The 23457-nt window shown below is 35.6% G+C and overlaps 1 protein-coding gene and 1 long non-coding RNA gene across 2 annotated transcripts in view; both read left to right on the top strand.

Moving 5' to 3' along the window:
- The window catches only part of mxd1 (MAX dimerization protein 1), a 61300-nt gene that overhangs the window by 6987 nt on the left and 30856 nt on the right, over nt 1–23457 (top strand). The gene's annotated exons all lie outside the window — the stretch shown is intronic.
- LOC137495562 (uncharacterized) lies at nt 13752–17278 on the top strand. Its single transcript, XR_015491001.1, has 8 exons — nt 13752–13830; nt 13967–14054; nt 14789–14872; nt 14993–15047; nt 15147–15222; nt 15297–15473; nt 15813–16869; nt 16955–17278. It is a non-coding gene; the product is annotated as an uncharacterized LOC137495562 (long non-coding RNA).

Below are 23457 nucleotides of genomic sequence, written 5' to 3'. Positions count from 1 at the left end.
CTAGTAAAGTTTTGTGTACTATACAAGGTCATGGGCTACTGCTAGAACAGAATGGTAAAATCAGCCTGTGGAATCAAGAGTTGATAGTTGTAAAACAATGTCCATATTTTATATGACAGTCATGAAAATGAGTTCTTGATTTTCCTGTAACAATTTTAGATAAAAAAATAACTTAAAAATAATTCTTACTAACCCCAATCATTTGAACTGTAAATATGTGTGAATTTATAATCAGTTGGATGCTTTTGTTTTTACTTATCATTGGTAGGGTTGGTAAAGTATTTCAAGTTCCTCATTGGGGGTTGTAAACCAATTTTCTGTAACCATTAAAGGATTGGTTCACCTCAAAACTAACAAATTATTCACATGTCGTTCCAATCGCTGGAGACCTTTGTTCATCTTCAGAACACAAATTAAGGCCCTGTCCACACAATTTTTTCAAAACCTCGTTTTTTTTCCGGTTTCGCTGTTCGACTACATAAAAATGCAATGTCAGGTGACTGAAACTGAAACGTTCTGAAAACTCCGGCCATGGTAAAGATTTTCCAAAACTCCGGGTACAGCATGGTCTAAATAAATGCGATCAACACATTGGTCACTGTAGTTTCTAGTAAGAAAACAAACAATAACAGCCGGCATCTAGCTCTCTGCCACTCTCACATGATCGCCCACTGAAGCTAAGCAGGGCTCAGTCTGGTCAGTACCTGGATGGGAGACCACATGGGAAAGCTAGGTTGCTGCCGGAAAAGGTGTTAGTGAGGCCAGCATGGGCTAAATATAGCTGTATACTATACCTTTTATTTAACAAAACATTTCTTTAAAAAAAGCTAACAAAAACAATTGACTTTTAAAAAATAATTATTGTCATGTATCAAAAATATGCACAGTAATCTGTCCTGGCTAAAGATCTCTCAGATCACCAGTTAACTACACATTAATGGCGAGCTAATCTCAAAATAAAGCAGTGTTATTGTAAAAACAAAAACAAAAAAAGATAATTAAACCATATTAACAAAAATAACAGCAAGCAAAAGAAAGCAGGTGAAAAACAAACTGTGTTTGATGATGAAAGGATAATCACACCCACAAGGTTAAGGCCAATTAATAATCTGTTCAAAGCGAAAGTAACCGGTGCTGCTAACAAAAACACAAATCTGGAGCTCTTGAAAGGAGCAAGACTGTTGGTGCATAACTTTTTGTCTAGTCTATTTGAAAGAGAACTGATCACAGTTGCCTTCGAGGCACAGTTGCTTCACGCAAGAAAATAGGAGCGCATGCGTGTTTTAAACAATCACGCGCATCACATCAGCTGTTAGCGCAAGTGATCATTCATTATTCATCTGCTTTGTTTTGGTCGCGTGAGCACAATTAGTTTTATTAGTCGTGCTGTTTCTCTATTCTAATATCACATTTGGATGCATATTGTGTCATCCGTATGGTCGAACCCCGCTTTTAAGAAAACCACATTTTAAAAATTGTTTTTCAACCAGCTAAAGTGGCTAGTGGAAGTGTCTGTCTAACCCGCCACAGCTGAAATCTACCTGCGTTTGGTGGGTTGGCGGGTATTAACATCAAGCCCTGCATAGCACATAGATCGATGAACATCATTGCGTCACCACGATATCCAGATTTCCTCTGAAGTTTCATGTCATTTTGGGTGTTTCATTTTTAATTTTTTAGCTTTAACTGCAGTTCGGCACTTTCACTTTCATTCAGCAACATTTCATTCATGCCCTCATGACAAACTGAGTAACGAACCAAAAAAGTTTGTTGTCGACCACCGTAAAACAGGAAGAAGAAGAAGAAGAAATCATCGTTCTCACCATCATATGGATTTACTTTCATCTGCTAGACACCGGCCTCAAAGGTCTGTGAATGTCGGTGCCGTCACTTAACGATCTGCGATGGGTAAATGTAGCTTTTGTGGCCGCTACTTGACTTAAAAAATTAGCTTAAAAGCTATTTGATTTAGAAAGTAGCCACGCTACCACCACACTACTGAGAAATGTAGTTAAGCTAGTAGCATAACTACTTGTAGCGACGCTACTGCTCACCGATGGCTCTCGGGGCATTGAAATGAAATGAAGATTATTGATTAGTAAAAGAATTTAATTTTAACTAATCCATTAATATCCAAGCTGTAGTTTTGTTCCAGGTGTATACCTCAGTTTATACAAAATATGGGTCCACAATTTGTATTGTCTAAATGTAAGGCGATTGTATTAAAGACTACCACAAATGTAAAATATGGCCTACTGTTAAATACCGTATCTTGATCATGAACTAGAGCACACCTTTAAAAAAAAACTAGTTTTGCAAGAAGTTTTGGTGCACCAAATACATAAAGAGTCAGCATCAAAAATCATGTGCACAGGCTCAGAATATGCAAGTAACCTACATTCACTACACCAGCACTGGTGTTAATGCATCATGCATGAAACCCTTTCGCTCTAGAATGCGCCTGGTGTTTCCGCACTGAATAAACTCCTCACATCTCTCCGACTGCACTCCTGACTCATTAGATGGCTCTCTCGCTCATTCACACCAGCTTGGAGGATAGAAAGTGATTTAGTTGCTTGAGCTCATTTGATGATGGATCTTCTGAAAAGCGTCTCAGGAATGCCATTTGCACTGGAGTGTGTTGTGCAAAGGCTTTTATTATATCTAGGTCAGGTGGATCTCCTGTAACTAGTGGATCTCCCTCTCGAACCAGCCTACAGCTTTCCGTGGTTGTGTTTTCCTGATGGATCATGGGGGAAGGGTGACAGTGTGTGTCCCTGATCTGTGTATGTGTGAGATTGGTGGGCTGGTGCCTTCCTCTCCCCTTCCCCCTCTTCTCTTTTTCTTGATTCAGGCAAACGGTGCGGCTCCAATACCCCCATTTTATACATGTGTGTATATTTACATTTGACAGGGCTCCTCCTACATCACTTATTACAGAATGTGGGCTAATGCATGTAGCATCAACCGTGGGTTTTTGTCATGTTCATTTTAAGGGGTAGTTCACCCAAAAAGAAAATTCTGTCATCATTTACTCGCAATATATTTGTTTTAAACAGGTTTAAGTTTCTTTCTTCATTTGAACATAAAAGATATTTTGAAGAACGCTGGAAATCACTGACTTCTGTAGTATATGTTTTTCACGCAATAGAAGTCAATAATTACAGGTTTTCAGCTTTCTTCAAAATATCTTCTTTAGTGTTTAACAAAAGCTCATTTGATGATGGATCTTCTGAAAAGCGTCTCAGGAATGCCATTTGCACCGGAGTGTGTTGTGTAAAGGCTTTTATTATATGTAGGTCAGGTGGATCTCCCACTTGAACCAAACTCATAAAGGTTTGGGAACCATTTGAGGGTCAGTAAATGTTCGTTTTAGTGTGAACTATCCTTTTAAATATGTCCATTGGAGTAGGGTTGCATGGTTTACCGGTAGTGTGGTTCTGCTTCGAAAGATCGGCATGACCCATGGCTAGGCATGGGACGATAACAGTTTTCAAGGTGTACCGCTGTTTGAAAAAAGTCAAGGTCTTAAAACAGCCAAAATTTTCTGCATTATCGTTCCTACGGTGTATGCGAGTTGTAGTTTTTTATGTTTTGTTTTGTTTTGATACAACAGTATCTGCAGCAGAAAATTTATCCAAAGACGCAGTTTTAAATTGTAAACAAATCAGTGTTTTTGAAACAAATAAAGATGGCAGAGGTCATTGATTTATTTAAATTATTTTAGCCTGACATGTTTACTGTGCCAAAATATTATAAAACTTTCTCAATGTAAAATATAATGTGCTTTTTATCCAGACATTGGAAAAGAATATATTGTGGAGCAAAAATCACAATACAGTAAAACCAAGTAGCTCAAACACGCTCATTCAGAGGTGGGAACTGGCAGACGTGCAACAACTTTAATCATAAGGTAAACATAAAACAAAAGTTTCCAATTGGAGCTCGACTCTTGTAAATACTCGCTCCAACAGGTTTGTGTGGCTCACAGCCCCGCCCACACTCGTCATCGCTACCAAGCTGACTAATCACAGAGCTTGTGCTTTGCGTCGTTATAACTTGTAATTTCTATTTTTTGAGAGTTGCTCATTAGTGTAAGCCACGGCGAGGGCTATGCGACCCCACGAAGGCTTCGCTGGCCCATACGCATGTGCTTGATGCAGAAGTATAAATCAGCATTATGGCTCTAAAATACTGACGATGCCACTAGTTTGTTAATGGTAGCATTGTCATTAATGGTTCTACAATAGTTAATGTTGCATGTGGAAAAAGTCACTAAAATGCTCACACATTTATTCCGGCAAATAAACAAATTAATTTTATTTTTATTTCAACATTCTGTGGAGCCCTTTAAGGTTGCAAAACTTTAGAATTTCGGTATCTGTATTTATTGGCTGGACAGTGTTGTCAATAACTATTAAAAAAAAAGCTCAGTATAAAGTTTCGATTAAAAAGCTATAGTTTTTATTTTATTTTATTTTTATTTATTTTTTTTATGTGAGTTTGCGCCTTGGAAGCAATGCCAATAAGCTTAGGGTGTTAGTTTGTCATTTAAAATGGAGGCTCCGGACTTGACAATGTTACATGCTGTGGAAACGGCACACACTTGATGCACTCCATGTACACCTAGTTGAAAAACATCTGAACTTTTCCGAATGCTGTGAGCGCACCTTGATTCATGCAAGTAGAACTAACCAATATGCTTCACACTTTGTATGGAATATACACATTTCAGTGAAAACGGTAGACTAATTAACTCAGACAAACACAGTGCATCCAAACACTGCACAGTGCTTTTTACTTTTCTCCATAAACTTGTATCAGAGCTGCAGCAATGATTTGTTTGTTTGTCATCCTCTGAGAAAACGGTTGATTGATGCCTAGTTACAAGAGATGCCAGGGGACTGCGAGTGCAAAGCACAGTGGTGAAGGAAACCATACACTTGCGCTTGTCATTTAAGGTCAGAGTAACAACACACACGAAAATGAGTGCTGTGGCTAGCAGCAGTGAAGAGATTGTAAATAAAAGAAGGATGTAAGGATGTCGCCAGAGTGGCTTTTTGGTTTCTTTTCTTTTGCATCCCAGCCACAAGCTCCCCATTTGAAAGCTCCCTTTTTAGCATAGGGAGTAATTAAGTCATTCAACTTCATAATTTCTAATGTTGCAGTATGTACAGTATTTGAATAATGATGGTTGGTTTCTTTACTAAAACTCAGATTTGATTATTATAATTAGTTTTGTTTACAGAGTTTGAGGTTTACTGTATCGTTACTATTGACATCTTTGCTTTGATTGTTCAATATTTACACTTTACCATTGCACACATTTTGTAATATTTTTATTTATCAAGTTTAAGAGTTTCTTTAACACTTATGTTTATTTTATTATAAAGAGATCAGATATTTTGTTTTAATTTTTTTGACTGTTAAAAAGATTTGCCTTAGTAATGTTGGTAAATTAAAATAAAGTGGTTAGATTAACACAGAAAATCTAATATTCCTAAATGGATTGTTAAAAAATATTTAATAATTATCGATACCGAATGATATGAAACATGATATCGTGATCATTCATTGCAATATTACCCAGCCTTAGCTGCTATAGTATTGTGACGTGAATTTATGCCATGTAGTGGAGTCATATTACATTGTTTATTCATTTTAACAGGTATTTTAGTTTATGAGAAGCACCGTGTTGTGACTTACAGAGTGAACTGGATGTGTATGCTGTATGTAGGTAATAATAAGACGAGATATGCTTTGGAAACTGCTTGGCTTTTAATGTGTTGGGACAGGTGGTCTGGCAAGTACAGTAGCAACAAGGGGAGTCTGCATTACACATTGGTATGGGCTGTTATGTCACTGGTTTCAGTCGACCCCCACCCCTCTTCAATCCACCTCCCGAGCGAGACGCAAGCCAAGCAGATCAGCTGATCTATGTGCACAGGCTTGATGTTAGTTAATGTTAGCATTGTTTATGAACTTTTCATTTCGAGCAAGACGACTCACAGCATTCAGAAAAGGCTATTTTAGACCGTAGAGAAAGTATTTATATTAAGCATATTGGTTTAATTCATATTTTGAATTTACTTTTATTTTTTTAGTTAAATTATTTTGTGTCGTGTTTTTGATTTAAGTTTTATTCCAGTTTTAGATGTAAATTATTTCCAATTGATGCTTTTAAGCTACATTGTTTTCAATTTCCTGAAAAATCTACAGTAACTTACTGAAAATTAATTACAGCAAAAATACTGTTTACATTACATTTACAGCACCATTTTCCCCGCTTTGCATTACAGTACTGTATATCTTTACTGTACAATATTTGGTAAATTTCACAATGCAACTTTAAAATACAGTAAGATACCGCATAACTGTTGTACAGTCAAATTCAGTTAATGATACAGTTAAATACTGTGTCATTTACAAAAATCATTAACGGTGTATAGTTCTCTCAAAAACAAACATTTTCTGTTAAATAAGATTAAAATCAAAATAAAGAATCTGATAACCCAAGATTGAATAGATTGTTTGTTTGTTTGTTTTTTTTCCTTAAGTAGAACATTAAAGAGGATTTTAGCTGGGACCCTTTTTGGGTGTTTTGTTATGGATAAAATGCAAGAGCATACATTTGTTTGTATTGATTTTATTATTATTAGTTTTATCTCAACGAGCCAGTTGTAAATAAGGGTGCTTAAATGTTCACATAAAAGTGTATAGATGGCCTGAGGTTGAATAAAATAATAGCAAATATACATTTTTAGATTTTAGTTTTAATTTTGTCAGTAAGTTGCCTTGCCTAAGCAACATTTGAGTATTTATTTTAAATATATATTTAAGTCATATAATTGTTTTTATTAGCTTTAATTTTAGTTAATGACAATAACTCGAGATGTTGCACCATTATATACTCTCTCTTTAAATGTTCAGCAGGTGAAACACTGTATTTCCTAAAAAATATTTCATTTTAAATTGTAATCTTGTAATAATTAAATTGTGGCACAAAGAGAACAGGCTGTACATCTATCTTATCCTCCTATCCTTTCTAGCTAAATGAGATATGGTACCTACCCAAACAAATAGTACACAATGTCTCTGAAAAGAAGATTTAAGTGTCCTAAACAAGCTAATTTAAAGGGTTAAAATGATTGTGAGACACTGGGGTGAGAAGATATCTTCTGCCTCAACCTTGGGTGTATTTTTAGAGTGAGGGTCATTAGGTCAGCTAGATGGATGGATGGATAGATGGATGAATAATGAGATGGCACAATCCCTTCAAGCTCTCTTTTGGAGTTTGCAAATGTTGCGGTTTACTATGTTCTGACCAATGCTATAGAGCTTATGTAATCTTTTCGTTTGATTAATAGCATTTAGAGTTGTTGTGTTTACTTCTAACGTTACCTTTATACAGTCCATCCTACTTATTTGATCAGACAAGTTAAGGTTTTCCCATGCAATCTTTATTGTAATATTTCATATGTACTTTATAAAGCTTGTGCATGCTATCTCATAATTGCTGTAATTTTAAGATGACTGCATGTGATGACCTCATTATAAAATGCCTAAACACAATGCTAAAATGATTATGCAGCTGTCGGGTGATATAGCAGTCACATGGTGCGACTGATCTCAGTAAATTACCCATTCAGATTTCTGTTTCAAATAATGTCAGAATCAAATCAGATGGTTTTAATTAGATTTATTTCTGAAGGATTAAATTGCACTGAAGTAATGGCTGCTGAAAATTCAGCTGTACTATTACTGCAAAAAATGACATGTAATACTACAGTAAGCCATTATAAATTTTATATTGTAGTCATATTTCATAAAATGACAGGATTTTTTAAGAGGATTTTTAGCTGAATCCTTGGTTGTATTTTTTAGCAAAAAATCTAGCTTTTGGGGAGTATAAGAGACTGATTTTAGAAACATTTAAAACATTTTACCAAGGCAAAGTAGAATTGAATTGTAGTGTTTTGGTTTGTTTATTTGCCTTGTAAACAACAACATTCTATTTAGCGAGAAAACAGCTAAGTAAAAAGCAAGATATGTGCATTAGATGTGTAAGAAAAGCTTAACTGGTGAAACTTGATCATTGTTTTTGGACCTGTATGAAATTTATGGATAGTTTGGTTTGGTTGCAATAATCTACCACTTATGTTTTCATCCACATTTGATGCAAACAACCTAAATTGTCAAAATCAAACATTTTGAATATCGGCCTATACTTTTTTATTTATTTATTTTTTCTATATTATAGAGCAGAGATACCCAAAGTAGGGCCCGTGGACCAAAGTTGGTCCGTTGTAACCTTTGATTTGGCCCACCATCTTATCTTAGAAGAGGGTAAGAATGATGAAGAGGGTTGGTGTGTTTTATTGCTAAGCTACAAAAAATGTAAATGTTAAAATTGAAATGAAATGTTTTAATTAAATATTGTACATGAATCAGATTTTTAAAATGTAATTACTGTTACTCGACGGACAGAGGACTATGCAGAAGACGTCAGTGAGCAAATCAAGGCAAAAACTAGTGTAACTCCATTCTGTTATAAATGAGAATATATTTTATTTTACTCTAGTAAGTTCATTAAAACGTGTAAAATAAATAAACAGCTAAAAATAATACTGTGTTAGTTTATATAAAGCAATGTTTTCTAGTTTCAATCTTTAAATTTTATTAAATAAATTTAGAAATAACCATGCCGATTAAATTTACATTTAGCCCACTAGCCTCAATCAAGTTTGGTTTTTGGCTCTTCATAAGGAAACGTTTGGACACCCCTGGTATAGAATATCTATACCTCTAAAAATCTGAGGTATACACACTCAACTTGCAATATATATTGTGTATTAAATTAAAGTCCTTTTAAGGCAAGTCATTTCAACTAGCAGCCATCTTTGAAACACTTCTCGGGCTGTATGCTCTGGCATTCTGTCTGAATGGGGAAGCATCAAATTCTCCAAAACTGCTTGCCAAGCTTACCATTAAATTTTATATTAGGAATCACCAATAAAATTAAACAACTGTACCTAAGTTTTATTTCTAAACATTCAGATCACACAAAATGTGCAGAAATTACGTCTGGTCCGAGCCCCTCCCCCGGTGTATCGCCAGCCTATAATGATTGATGATTGGCTCCTGTACTAGAAGGCAGGATTTATTCACCATATAGGGATGAATGATTGGCTCCTGTACTAGTAGGCGGGATTTATTCACCATATAGCGATCGATGATTGGCTCCTGTACTAGAAGGCAGGATTTATTCACCATATAGGGATGAATGATTGGCTCCTGTACTAGAAGGCGGGATTTATTCACCATATAGCGATCGATGATTGGCTCCTGTACTAGTAGAATGGGCTTTATTCACTATATTGACCGTTACACTTTTCCCCATTCAAAACAATACGTGTGACATGTCTTGTGTATTCTAGAGTCTTTGATTAAATACAGACTACTAATTACGGACTATATTACATTATTTTAAAGAAAAACAACTTATGATAAAATAAATAAATAAATACTATAGCAGACTGAGTTTAAAAGAAGTTTCAGCAGTTAGAATGACTGCTCGATAGTAGCTATTTAAACATATTGTGTTAATCAGTATGAATGGGGCTAAACAGTATCACAGAACAGTACATGCGCTATATAGTATTGTTTGGTTTTGATTGATACCCAATTCAGCAAAAATGTGGTATCAAATAAATTGATATCTAACAAAGTCCCAAATGATCAGGTAAAGTCTAGATAGGATACAACTGCTCATGCACATCAATATAGCTTCATTTTTGGGACGCTGTATAACAATAATTAATATGTTTACAGTACTCTGGCGGTTGGGTTTAGAGTTGGGGTAGGAATAGGCGTTTAAAATACAGTTTATCGGGTAAATAACATAAATAATAATGTACAACTGCTGTTTTTACATTACGGTTTCGGTTGGTTTTAGCTTTGGGGTAGATGTTAATAAAATAAAATTAATGGGAAATTTAATAAATAATATAGATAGTTCTTGTTAACTTCCGTCCGCAACCGTATAGGATCTAGCAACAACTGAATGATACATAGATATGACTTTGAGGTGTTCATTAATCTTATAATAAAGCATAATTTTGTCAACATGGCTTGAATGCAGCAAAAGCATTGGACATCAGACTCTTTTTCTATTGAGATCTTGTTCTCCCTCTCATCTTTTCCTTGCCGTTCTCTGCTTTGCTTCTCTTTCACTTGTCTGTTGATGCCGAAATGTCCTCTCTGAAGCGAGCCTTCATTCTTCACATGTTGTGTTTGCAGGACTCAACCCCCCACCACCGTCTTGTGTCTCAGGCTTGTGTTTCTAGTTACTGTTGCTAAGCGGGGCCAAGGGCCTCTATGTATTTTGCGAACGTAGCGAGACGTGCACACAGAGAGGACCGAGTACATTTGCAATCAGCAATTAGCATTTTGGCAACTCCTGCGTCCACTAAACAAGCTCAGGGGCCCTTAAAATCCCCCTGCCGTAGTGGAGTTTGTTTCTGTAGAGGTTTTACACCACACACACACACACACACACACACACACACACATGCACCGGTTCACCTTTGTACTGAACATTCAAATCAGCATTGAGCACAGGACACTCTCTGTGTGCCGTGGTAGTTCATCCAAAAATGAATATTCGGTCATCATGTGCTCATTGTTTCATTATGAGTTTCTTTCTTCTGTTAAACACAAAAGAAGATATTTTGAAGAATGTTGGAAACGTAACCATTAACTTCTATATTTGTTTTTCCTACTATGGATGACAACGGTAAAAGGCTTACACCTTTCTTCACAATATCTTCAATTGTGTAAAGCAGAAGAAAGAAACTCATCATGGTTTGAAACCACTTGAGGTTGAATAAATATGGTATGTATATCCAGTGTTTCCTTTAGGAAACTACAAGCATGTGAATCTCTTTGTTTGCGCGCCGATTTCCTCTGCTTGTGCACAAAACTTCTTGCATGCCCCCTCAAATATAAGTCGCTTCAAGAGCACGCAGATCTTCTTGTGCGCTCTCAAATAAACGCTGCTGAAGTGCTATTTAGTGTGATTATGTAACGAGTATGTCTCCAGCATTTAATAGATTTGCTAGGGATATTTATGAATGTCTCTAATAGTCCTAAAGAGCAGCTTTAATGCGTCCTAAAAAAAAGTAAAACGGCTATACGTCCTGTTTGCTGGCCTCACGCATCACGCACCTGTCAGTCAGTCAGCACGTCACCTTAAAGGGTTAAACAAATGACGCATAGCACTACTACGGTTACAGAAAAGTTTGCGCTGTTATAATTCACTTACCTTTTAATAAGTTTTGGTGAAATTATCACCCGCTATTAAAAAATATAATGTTTTGAATGAGAAGCTGTAATGTAGCCGTGGCGGGATGAATTTTGGCGGCCCGCCATGAAAGAATGAATGTAGCAGAAACCATGTTTATCTCTATTTTGGGGGAACTATCCCTTTCAGAATAACGGGGTGATGTTAGAGCTATTATTTTGTTAATAAATGGATTTTGATGGCAGAGATGCCTACATTTCATGATCCCTTGAGCGTTTGTTTGTTCATATATTGTCATAAATCCCATTATATAGTGGACAAGGTTTGTTTTCAAGCATTTAAGCAATATAAAAATAAGACCGTTTTAAATGTTGATTTTTTTTTTTTTTTTGATACATTCGATTGTGACATTTACATTTTTACAACTTTCTGTGTAATTATAATTAAATAACAGTTTTTTTGTCAGGCATCATTTGATGACATTATCTTTATAGTTGTTTAAAGGTGCAGTATGCAAGTTTGACACCCAGTGGTTGAACTAGGTATTGCATTCCTGAATCAAAACAAACACAAGAGCATGGTTGCCAGATTGAGGACCAAAAAACCTGTGTCTGACTATCGAGCCTAAAGGCTGATTTAAATTATGTTCTAAATAAAAGCAACGGCACGCAATTGGAGGAATATTCTTTATAATTAAAGGAGTTTATTGTTCTAACCAACACCTCGAATTGATATATTAGAAACAGCTTCTATTTCTTGTAGCTGAACCACAGAAAACTGACAATGATCACCTCAGGTACACCTCATGTGCTTCATTAACTGTTAAATCCTAATAATGTGAGTTTGAATGCCATTTCACATGACATTATTGCCATACTACTGAAAGCAGCAGCAGATAGTTCACCTCAGATCATGAAAATAAAATAAACCTTTTGAAATTGAACTTTAGAACCAGAGATGTATAAAGTACTAGAGACCCGTACTTAAGTAAAAGTACAAGTGCTCTATCAAAAAGTGACTTGAGTAGAAGTAGAAGTGCTCTTTAATCACCATACTTAAGTGGAAGTACTAAAGTATTCAACATTTTTAGTACTTAAGTATTGCAAGTAGTTTATTTCAAAATTTACTACTCAAGTACTGAAAGTAAAAGTACAAGTATTGTGTAATGTAGTTATTAAAGAAGGCAGTCAAAAGACATCATATTGTTTTGTTTATTTTAAATATCTTTGGGGCACTTGATTAAGCAGAATGAAAAGAAACATGGCTTATGATACTGTTTTTCTCTGTAAATAATTTCTATGGTACAAGAACTCACATCGTCGGGCTCTTTTACCAGAAAATCACTTCACTGATGAGATAATTCAGCATGTTCATTCATACTCTCTCTCTCTCTCTCTCTCTCTCTCTCTCTTTTACACACACATACACACACACACCTAAATGTACACTCTCACACATTCATACACTCTCACACACAGTTCTCTCTCTATCTCTCTCTCACACACACACGCACACACACACACACACACACACACACACACACACACACACATTTTTGTGAATTGTGGGGACATTACATAGGTTACAATTGTTTTTATACTCTACAAACTATACTTTTGAATGCTCTAACCCCAAATCCAATCTCTAAACCCAACCCTTACAGGAAATTATGTGTAGTTTTACTTTCTGAAAATAAAAAAATATTTAGTGTGATTGAATTTTATACATAATATCCACATAATTCACCATCTCCTCCTAACATCTGTGTAATACCGATGTTGTTATACACTCTCAGAAAAAAAGGTACAATGAGGGTACAATTTTGTTCCTAGAGGGAACAAAATATAAAATTGTACCTTTAAAGGTCCCATATTGGTCCTTAGGGTACAATTTTGTACCCAAACGGGCTATAAAGGTACAAATGTCCAGATTTAGGTTTGAAAGGTACATTTTTGTACCTTTTATAGCACATTTGGATACAAAATTGTACCGTAAAGGACCAATTTGGCACCTTTAAAGGTACAATTATATATTTTGTTTCCCTATAGGAACAAAATTGTACCCTCAGCTCATGATAAGATCAAGACACTACATAACACTAATTTAAATGTATTAATACTAAACATTAATACTAAAATACATAATTTAAAAATATAATAAATAAATAAATTGATTGAATTAAAAATTTTAATAATTATTTTTTTTCATGTATTTAAATTACATTTTTTCTCAAAAATGTTAATAATTTAATTTATAATTAAATGTAATTTTAATCATTAAAAACGTAAATACTGGTCTTTGCTTACTGTTTAAGTCCCTATAGTATATATGGGATGTAGAATAAGAACCATGCAGAGGGACAGCATCTTCATACAGGTGGTGATGTTGCTGTCTCTTTAAGAATTTGGCTTGTTGAGACGTTATAGTAGTGTTTGTTACTGAAGCGGTCGGTCGAGTATGCTGGCTGTTTACACAGAACTTCGCACGCTTTTCAAAGAAAAGTCTATTTTGGAGTCCACACTTTTCAGGTAAGAATGTATTAAAGATATATTTTCAGTCTCATTTTTACATGTGAAGCCGTGTTCTGTTGATTTTGTCTGACTCTCTGGTCTCGGCTTTCCCCCGCTTTGTGCTCCGGGCTGGCTGGTGTACGTTGGCCTGCAGGATGGAGTTTGCTAAGATGTCTGCAGCTTATTAAAGAAGTTAATACAACGTGATATCGAAGTCACCGAGGGACATAACGTTATAGAAGGTAAGTACTATATGCTGTTAGTTTTCTCGGTGTAAAAGTTCCCTTTATCGCCTACGTTACGTATTCGCGCCTTATATGTTACGTTACGTTACTGCTTTATTAATAAGTGTTGCCACGGCGGAATATAATCGCAACCCAGATAGCAAAATACACTCGGGCCAGTTGCGGCTAGATTCTCGCCTGCCCGAGTCCGTCTGCTGTATCGTTACTCGGGCCAGATGCGGCGGCAGAAGCGAGCCGACGCTGCCGTAACCGTGCACCGGAATCGGGCCGTGAGTAATGTGCGGTGTGGCCCGGAGCGGGCGCGACTGAAGTCTTCATATACCTTGATATAAAACCTTTTGTTATTAATACTGGAATTTGTAATTATCGATAATGTTTTATATTTTGAGGCCATTTTCTAGCCTCGGTTGACCGCGGAAATGTAATTTTAGACGGTTATATACACCGCCATTTTGTGAAGAAAAATCACAATTTTGTCACCGGCAAAGCGACTGATTATGTAAACGTGGCTAGTTACAAACGTGGCGTGTGTATGCTTGTACATATCTTTGTTTCAGTGTCTAAGTTACATTAATGTTGAGGAGTGTCCACAAACTCTCATGTCCAGAATTGTTGCTGCTTTACTATCGTTTAACGTTATACTTATATATAAATAAAATACTATAAATAAATAGTTATTGCTTTATCTTATTGCTTTCCTGAAGTTTATGAAGTTTCCAATTGTATTTCAGGACAAGATTAAACAACATAATGCAGGCTAACAGCATTAGACCAATGAAGGCATGTCATATGAAAGCATGGCTCAGTTACAAGATGTAAGTATGTCTCATTATCTATACCATGGTTTTAATGGCTTACATACTATTTTAAATTTGTAGGTTTTTGCTTACAAACAACAATAAATGTACACCCACGTGTTTAAAATTATTTTCTAGGTTTTCATCGAAAGATGAGAGATCAACTGAAGAAGGCTATGGACCTGACTCGAAGGTACTCTTTCTAAACTTTCTCCACTTGATTAATATTATTAAATTCTAGCTTTGGATGGATTCATTCATATTTGTTTGTATGCCACATCTTATGTTCCAGGAATTGATTTTACAGCAGCACTTCTCATGTTGCCAGCCTTGTTAAGCGAGACACTTCAACATTTCGTTGTGCTCCGGTGCGTATGTTGTTTTCTGTTCAGTATATGCTGTGATAAATGCATTTTATAATTCTTGATATTCTTTATATTAGGATGACGCAGTGGGTAGTGCTGTCACCTTACAGCAAGAAGGTCGCTGGTTCGAGCCTCGGCTGGGTCAGTTGGCATTTGTGTGAGGAGTTTGCATATTCTTCCAGTGTTCGTGAAGGTTTCCTCCAAGTGCTCCGGTTTCCCCACAAGTCCAAAGACATGCGCTATAGCTGAATTTGGTAAGCTTATTTGTCTGTAGTGTATAAATGTGTGTGTGTGAATAAGTGTGTCTGGATGTTTCGTAATACTGGGTTGCAGCTGGAAGGGCATCTGCTGCATAAAACATATGCTGGATAAGTTGGTGGTTCATTCCACTGTGGCGACCCCAGATTAATAAAGGGACTAAGCCAAAAAGAAATTGAATGAATGAATGAAATTTATATTAGTCTTTTAATCTGTGATACTTTTTTTTTAAAATCGGTGAATATTAATTATTTTACTTTCTATGCATGTTGATTTTCTCTTCATCAGTGATAGAGTGACTGATATTAATGTAATTATTGCTTTGTCATTTACAGTGAATCATCTTCACCACATCCAACAGTTCAAGTACAGGAGGACACCACCGACTGGACAACTGTGTTAACAAGACGAGTCACGGCAGTCTTCAGAGTTGATGGGATTGCGATTGGCCGGGCTAATGATGTGGACGAATATACATTTTTGACATATCCATCTTATTAGAAGATCACCTTGATGTTTCTGCAGTGGAATGTTTTGAATGAACGGTGGACGGTGACAAGCCTCGATCTACTCCAGTTACCAAAGTGATCAACCTTGTTTTTTGTTTCTCTACATGCTCTTGGGATAATCACAATCAAGTTAATCCAGCACACTGCTCTCATTCATGCATAAAGCAGATTTTTAAATAACTTGTGGTCCTAATGACTATCAAAGAACATTTTCCAGATATGAGTGCTTTACATGTCATGTTTACCTAAAGCATAAACACATATTGTGTTACAACAAATTACAACTCCACTTGAGGATGATGAGGAGTAATCTACTGGTGTTGAGGAAGAGGCTACTGATGTATTTGGTTTTCTGCACTGTTGAAGCAATTTATAGAGAAACATTGCCTTCATTCTGAAATTCAGAGAAAATGTTGATGACAAATTATTTATTATGACTGAGTATTCTGACTAAAGACAAATACTTTGGACTTTATAAAGTGCAGTACTTGATGTAGCCTGTGTAATGTGTTTATAAATCTTAAACAGTATTCTTGTGGTCTTTGTATTAAGGGTAGATTATATACTGTACAGTGAGTGAACAATTTTTATTTGTTTTCTAAATTGTTCTTTTTACTGTTTTACATGTCTGCTTTATATTTACTGTGTAATTTTATTTCTTAACACATTCAGTTGTGAGTTGTAATGAAATATTTCTACATTAATAAATAAAAATGGACATCTGCTAACCAAAATATTTTATTTATTTATTTGTGCATGCAGTCACCAAAGGATCAAAATGCCTGGGTCAGTACCCTGAAAATGCTATATAATATAAAAAGGTAAATTTTTGTACCTTCGGTGGGGGTACAAAATTGTCCCTTAAAGGGTACAAATGTAGAAGGTACAATTTTGTACCTTTAAATAGAGGTACAAATTTGTACCCTTAAGGGTACCACCCCAGTGACGGGCCATTTGTACCCTAAAAGGTACAATTTTGTACCTTTTTTTCTGAGAGTGTACATATACATGGGCACACACACACACAAACACGAAAATACACTCTTTTACACTCTCATACACTCTCTCTCTCTCACACACACACACACAGACGCACACACAGGTACAATCACACTGTTTCTCTCGTACATGCATTATTCACTCACACACACTCACACTTTGGTAGTTTTGAAGTTTAATTGGTTAATACCACAATAAACAGGAGTTTTGTCTTCTGGAAGCAGTCGTGAAACTAAACTAAACAAGCAAACTAAATCCTGTTGCACTAATTCACTTGATTTTGATTTTATTGTAAAAAAAAAAAAGAAAAGAAAAACAGGAAAGCGTGTATAGTACTGTGTTAAAAGAAAATCTAAAATACTTTATGGCTTATGGCTATGGTTTAGTATAAATTTTTTAAATTTTGATTATGTTTTTAATTCAATTGGTCTGGCACTTCATATGTTCTGTAGTATATTTATTAATTCTGGTACTTTTACCATAAACCAACTTCTTAACCAGTTGGTAGAGGCTGATATTTTAGAAATTATGGGATGTGTTGAGAAAAAAATGCATTGACTGTGTTAAATAGCGACATTATGAGTTAAGAAATGCAATAAAAAAAATCTATTGCTTTTGTCTTGGTGTGACAGTTATAGGGTTATTTTTAATACAATTTTGTTCTTTAATACAGCAGTCAGATATATGAACCCTACTCATAATTTGACCTGCTTAAAGAAAGCACTCTTTCTGAATGTATCAAACAAAACTCATGCACAGAAGACAGCATGAGCATTTACAGCTAATAAACTCATGTCAATATCATACCGCCTGCTTTTTGAGCGCTGACAGGCGAGGTCTTATGATGATTGGTTATTATCTTCATCTGCTCAACAGAAAGGGCTTTAGAAATTAAGCGCTGTTCACCCATGGCGGGAAGAATACGCGGTTATCACAGGTAATAGACAAAGTGGAGAAAACTTGAACATCAGACACGCTCGTGTCTGGATGGATCGACAGCTTTAACAGCCAAGAAAAGAGGGAAAGTTACCTTACAAACAGGCCAGCGGGTCAAATGTCCAAAGTGAGAAAGAGAGAGGCAGAGGTGAAGTTTTACAACATTTCTCCCTAATAGTAAATTAGCGGCTCGTGTGCCGCCTTCACTCGCGCCTCCGTCCTCCGCCATAGTATTGCGACATCGCGCATAGGAGATAAATGACGTCATCACGTAATCACCGGTTATGACCTATTATTGAACTGATATCGATCATTTTGACACCCCTAGTAACGAGTAACGATGCAGCACATAAAAAATCTATCGGAGTAAAAGTATTAAATTCATGGAAAATATGTACTTAAGTAAAAGTGGAAGTAGGAGAAAAAAATAATACTCCAGTAAAGTACAGATACTGCCTTTTAGTACTTAAGTACAGTAGTGAAGTAGTTCTACTTCGTTACTATACATCTCTGTTTAGAACTGACTAACCACCAACACATATCAGTGATTCAGCATGAACATTTAATAATGCTAAAGAGGGTTAATATGTATTAATTAGATTATAAACCTTACCATTTCGTGAGTGAGTGCATATTTTGTGCTTCTGAATGGCTGTATTTAAATTTCTGACGCGTTTTGTCTGGTGAAAACAGCCAAATTGCTTATCACTGCAAATCTCATCACGTAGCATGTTATTAGGACACACGGTTATAATGTAACCTGCTCACCTAATCAAAACAAATATTTCTGTTATTTGCCAATTAATAACCTCATGTGGAACTCTGAATCTGCGTCTTATTTCGGAGTCTGCTACTGTCCACCAGAGGTCGTGTTTTAGACACAAGTGCATGCTTTGAGAGCCTCTCTGACTTAATGAATGAAATATGCTGTTTTCCACAAAGGCAACCCGGGGTGCTGAAATATAATTGGCTAAACTGGCATTGGGTGGGTTAAAATACCCAAATCAAGTACAGCCGTTCCAGCACGGAGCGCTCATTTTTAAAGCAGAATATCAGACTTCAGCATTGTTTTTTAGATAAACAAGAATGTTCACTTAGCATGTTTCCTAAATATCTTCAAACATATTATAGTATTTTCATGCTTTAGAAGAGTCAAAAACTTACATAAAGCACCTCTAAGAATCACAGTGCAGCACAAAACATCCCTAAATTAATTGAATCGTTAAACTTCACCATTATCCTTCAAACCACTGTCTTGTTAATTAATATCACTTTAGTAAATTTAATTTGATACAGACGCTAAAACGGCACATCTCATCTCATCTTTTGCCTAAGTTTACTCATTATATATTGAGGATAAGGGTGTCACGGTGGGGCAGTGGGTAGCTCGATCACTTCACAGCAAGAAGGTCGCAGGTTCAAGCCTCGGCTGTGTCATTTGGTATTTCTGTGTGGAGTTTGCATGTTCTCACCGTGTTGGCATGGGTTTCCTCCAGGTGCACAGGTTTCCCCCACAGTCCAAAGACAAGAACTATAGGTGAATTTAATAAAATAAATTGCCCATAGTGTATGTGTGTGAATGAGACTCTATGGGTGTTTCCCCATGATGAGTTGCAGCTGGAAGGGCATCCGCTGCATAAAACATATGCTGGATAAGTTGGCGATTCAATCCGTTGTGGCAACCCCTGCTTAATAAAGGGACTAAGCCAAAAAGAAAATGAACGAATATTGAGGAAAAATGTATATTTAAATAAAAAAATATACAGTGTAAAAATGACTGCCTTAAATCTTGTTGTTGAATCAAATAAACTTAAGGAATTTAAATTGCATTAAACTGACGTAAAACAGATTGTGTAACTTAAACATAAGTAACTTGGATTAATATGTTGCAATTAACATAAAGCATGTGTTGTCATGACATTTATTATATACATTTTTCAATTACAGCGTGTAATATGTAGTGGGCACACATGTGTGTGTATATAATACTCTGAAAAACATTATGCAAAAATAATCCGTTGCGTTTACTCAAATTGTTTAAGGTAAGTTGTTGTAAAGGATTTATTTGGGCTGGATATAAACATTTTAATAACACAACAATTTGTCTGTTTAACTTTAGCCTATATCAATAGTTTGCAACAATTGTGCAGAAACCATTTTTTTCAGTGTGTTAAGATATTTCTCAAAATGAGAATATATTTCTTTGCCATTTCCACGAAGTTCTGAGTGTGTTCTTCAATTTCCTCTTTTTAGGACTGTGTAATAAATGCTGTGTTGCTGTGGGGTGGTTGTTGTCAAGGTGTTATTGAATGGTTGCTAGGGTAGGGTGTTTTGGGTTGTTGCTATGCGGTCTACATCAAAAGACTCTAAACCAGGCGTGGCTACGTTAGTTCCTGGAGGGCCGCTGTCCTGCATAGAGCAGAAAAACACACCTGAACCAGTTAATCCAGAGATGTCAAGTTAATTGGAGAAAAGCCACTGGAAGTCAAGCCTGCAACCTTTAGCCAAAAAAGCATGACAGCTAACATTAACACTGTGACTTATCCTGGGAAGGAGACCAGCAGAATTTGTTATATGATAGGCTGTGGTGCCTCATGTGATCCAAGTTAACCATTACACTTTTTCCAATGATAATAAAGATCCTCTCATTTACCAAGAAGTTGCCCTTTTAGGAGCATGTTTTGACACCTCTGGTGGAAATAGTTGAACAAATGTACAGAAGTATTGTATGCTAGGCATGAATAGACTTTTTTTATGGATTATTGAACAAATTTAAAAAAACATACTTCTTTAAAAACTGATTTCAGATGTTATTCTTGTTTGTGTAATTGTCAAAAGAAACATTTAATGGTAAATAAAGGCACATAATCAGTACCTGAGGTGTTCATGGTTATAGTAATTTATGCTGTTGTTCATTCGCGGCTATGCAGAAATAGAAACCGTTTCTGCGGCTGGTTGAGTCAAAAACTTCTTTTAAAATGGCGAACAAATAACTTTTTTATCAGGCTACGGCTTCATTTTATGTGTAGTCAGGACACGGTTGAAACAATCCAACAGAAATATTGTTTTGTAGGCATGAATGGATGGATAGATTTTTTAAATGGACTATTGAACAGATAAATCTCGTGAGCCTGTTTATCTAGAATAGAAACTCTTTTCTTCTTTACAAACTGATTTCAGATATTATTCTTGTTTGTGTTTATGTCAAATAAAGCATTTAACGGTAAATAAAGCACATAATCAGTACCTGAGGTGTTCATTGTTATAGTAGTTTATGCTGTTGTTCAGATAAGGCTATGCAGAAATAGAAACTGTTTCTGTGGCTGGTTTAGTCAAAACTTCTTTTAAAAGGGGGAACAAAAACCTTTTATCATGCTGCAGGGTAGGGCTGGGCGATTAATCGAAAAGTAATCAAAATAGATATTCAAATCAAAACCTATAATCAATCTATTTTTTCCAGGTCATTTTTTTAAATTACTTTCCCTACTGTGTGGAGTCACTTTACCCTGCTCTGTTAAAACTAAATTACACTTGTTATAGTGTGATTTATACTTATTATATTATTATGATATTATACTTCTGCCAAGGGGGTGTGTACAAAACATCTCAAAAATATTTACTTATATGTCACAACATGTAGCGCAAGCTTTGTGATTGGTCGGTTTGGTAGCGGTGACAATGGTGGGGAGCACAGAGAGGCACGTTTAGACATTGTGTTTTAATTTCAGTTATTTAGCGTAGATGTTCAATATATAAGAATAGATAGTATATCATTTGTGTTTACTTCAATTATTAAAAATCAAATAATGCATCCTAAATTCAAAAATCTCTCGCTTGTAATATTTGAGCCTATTTACTATACAAAACTTCTCAGTAAACTATGAGGGCAAAACCATTAAATGAAATAATTGTTCATTATTCGTAATCAAATTAAAATGTTCAGTTAGTTGTGATTTCGATTTTAGGCCAAATCGTCCAGTGTGTGTAGTTGGGATACGGTTGAAAAAATCCAACAGAAATATTGTTTTGTAGGTATGAATGGATGGATCGATTTTTTTTTTTTTTTTTTTTTTTTATGGATTATTGAACACATTTTAGAGTCACCAGATGAATTGGTGAAAATCAAACTGATTTTGAATATCATTCTTGTCTGTGTAATTGTCATATAAAGCATTTATCAGTAAATATAACACATAATTAGTACCTGAGGTGATCCTTGTCATACTAGTTTATGCTGTTGTTCAGCTGCAACATTGCAGAAATAGAAACCGTTTCTGCGGCTGGTTGAGTCAAAAACTCTTCTTTTAAAATAGAAAAATACTTTTTATCATGCTGCAGTGTTATTTTGTGTGTGGTTAGGACAAGGTTAAAAATCCAACAGAAATATTGTTTTGTGTGCATGAATGGATGATGGATAGAATTTTTTATGGATTATTGAAAACATTTTAGTCACCAGATGAATCTCGTGAGCCTGTTTATCTACAACAGAACATTCTTCTTTAAAAAGGTCGGCGCCAGTGGTGTAGTGGTTAGTGCGTCGACACACGCACTCAGGTGTTCATGGCGACCCGGGTTCGATTCCGCCTCGCGGTCCTATGTCGATCCTTCCCCTCTCTCTGCTCCCCATGCTTTCCTGTCAATAATCTCTACTGTCCTATCAAAAATAAATGTGAAACCCCGAAAAAATTATTATGAAAAAAAAGATTTTAGATATTATTCTTGTCTGTGTTTGTGTCAAATAAAACATTTAACTGTAAATAAAGCACATAATCAGTACCTGAGGTGATCCTTGTCATAGTAGTTTATAGTGTTGTTCAGCTACGGCAGTGCAGAAATAGAAACTGTTTTTGTAGTTGGTCGAGTCAAAAACTCTTATTTTAAAGTGAAAAATACCTTTTTTCATGCTGCAGCGTCATGTTTCTTGTACTTAAGATACATTGTAAAAATGCTAATTAATAAAATGTTGTAATATATATATATATATATATATATATATATATATATATATATATATATATATATATATATATATATATTAACTGTAATTCCTACACTAGCTAAGTATCCAGACATTTCCATGAGAATGGAACTTTTTAGCGAAATTGGAATCTCACACAAAACATTTGAGAATAAAGCACTGATGTTTTCATCCATAAAGCACAAAATCGCCACTTCCTAATAAACTAGCGCCAAATATAATAAAGTATACTACCTGATAAATCCCAGTTGTAAGAGCAACAAATAAAAACTTGACTTCTAGTTGATCATTTGAAAAAGTGGCAGAAAGTAGATTTTTCAGATGAATCATCTGTTGAACTGCAAAAGATACTGCAAAAGACCTGCATGGACCCAAGAATGTCACAGAAATGGGTCAAGTTTAATGAATGAAAAATCATGGTTTGGGGTTATATTCACTATGGGGGTGTGCGAGAGATCTGCAGAGTGGATGGCAACATTAACAGTCTGAGGTATTAATACATTTATGCTGCCCATTACATTACAAACCACAGGAGAGGGCAAATTCTTCAGCAGAATA

This window comes from Danio rerio, chromosome 5, assembly GCF_052040795.2.
Source record: "Danio rerio strain M-AB ecotype USA chromosome 5, GRCz13ab, whole genome shotgun sequence".
Taxonomy (NCBI): Eukaryota; Metazoa; Chordata; class Actinopteri; order Cypriniformes; family Danionidae; genus Danio; species Danio rerio.
The sequence above is the reverse complement of the archived record's forward strand: the minus strand, read 5'-3'. Positions and strand labels throughout refer to the sequence as shown.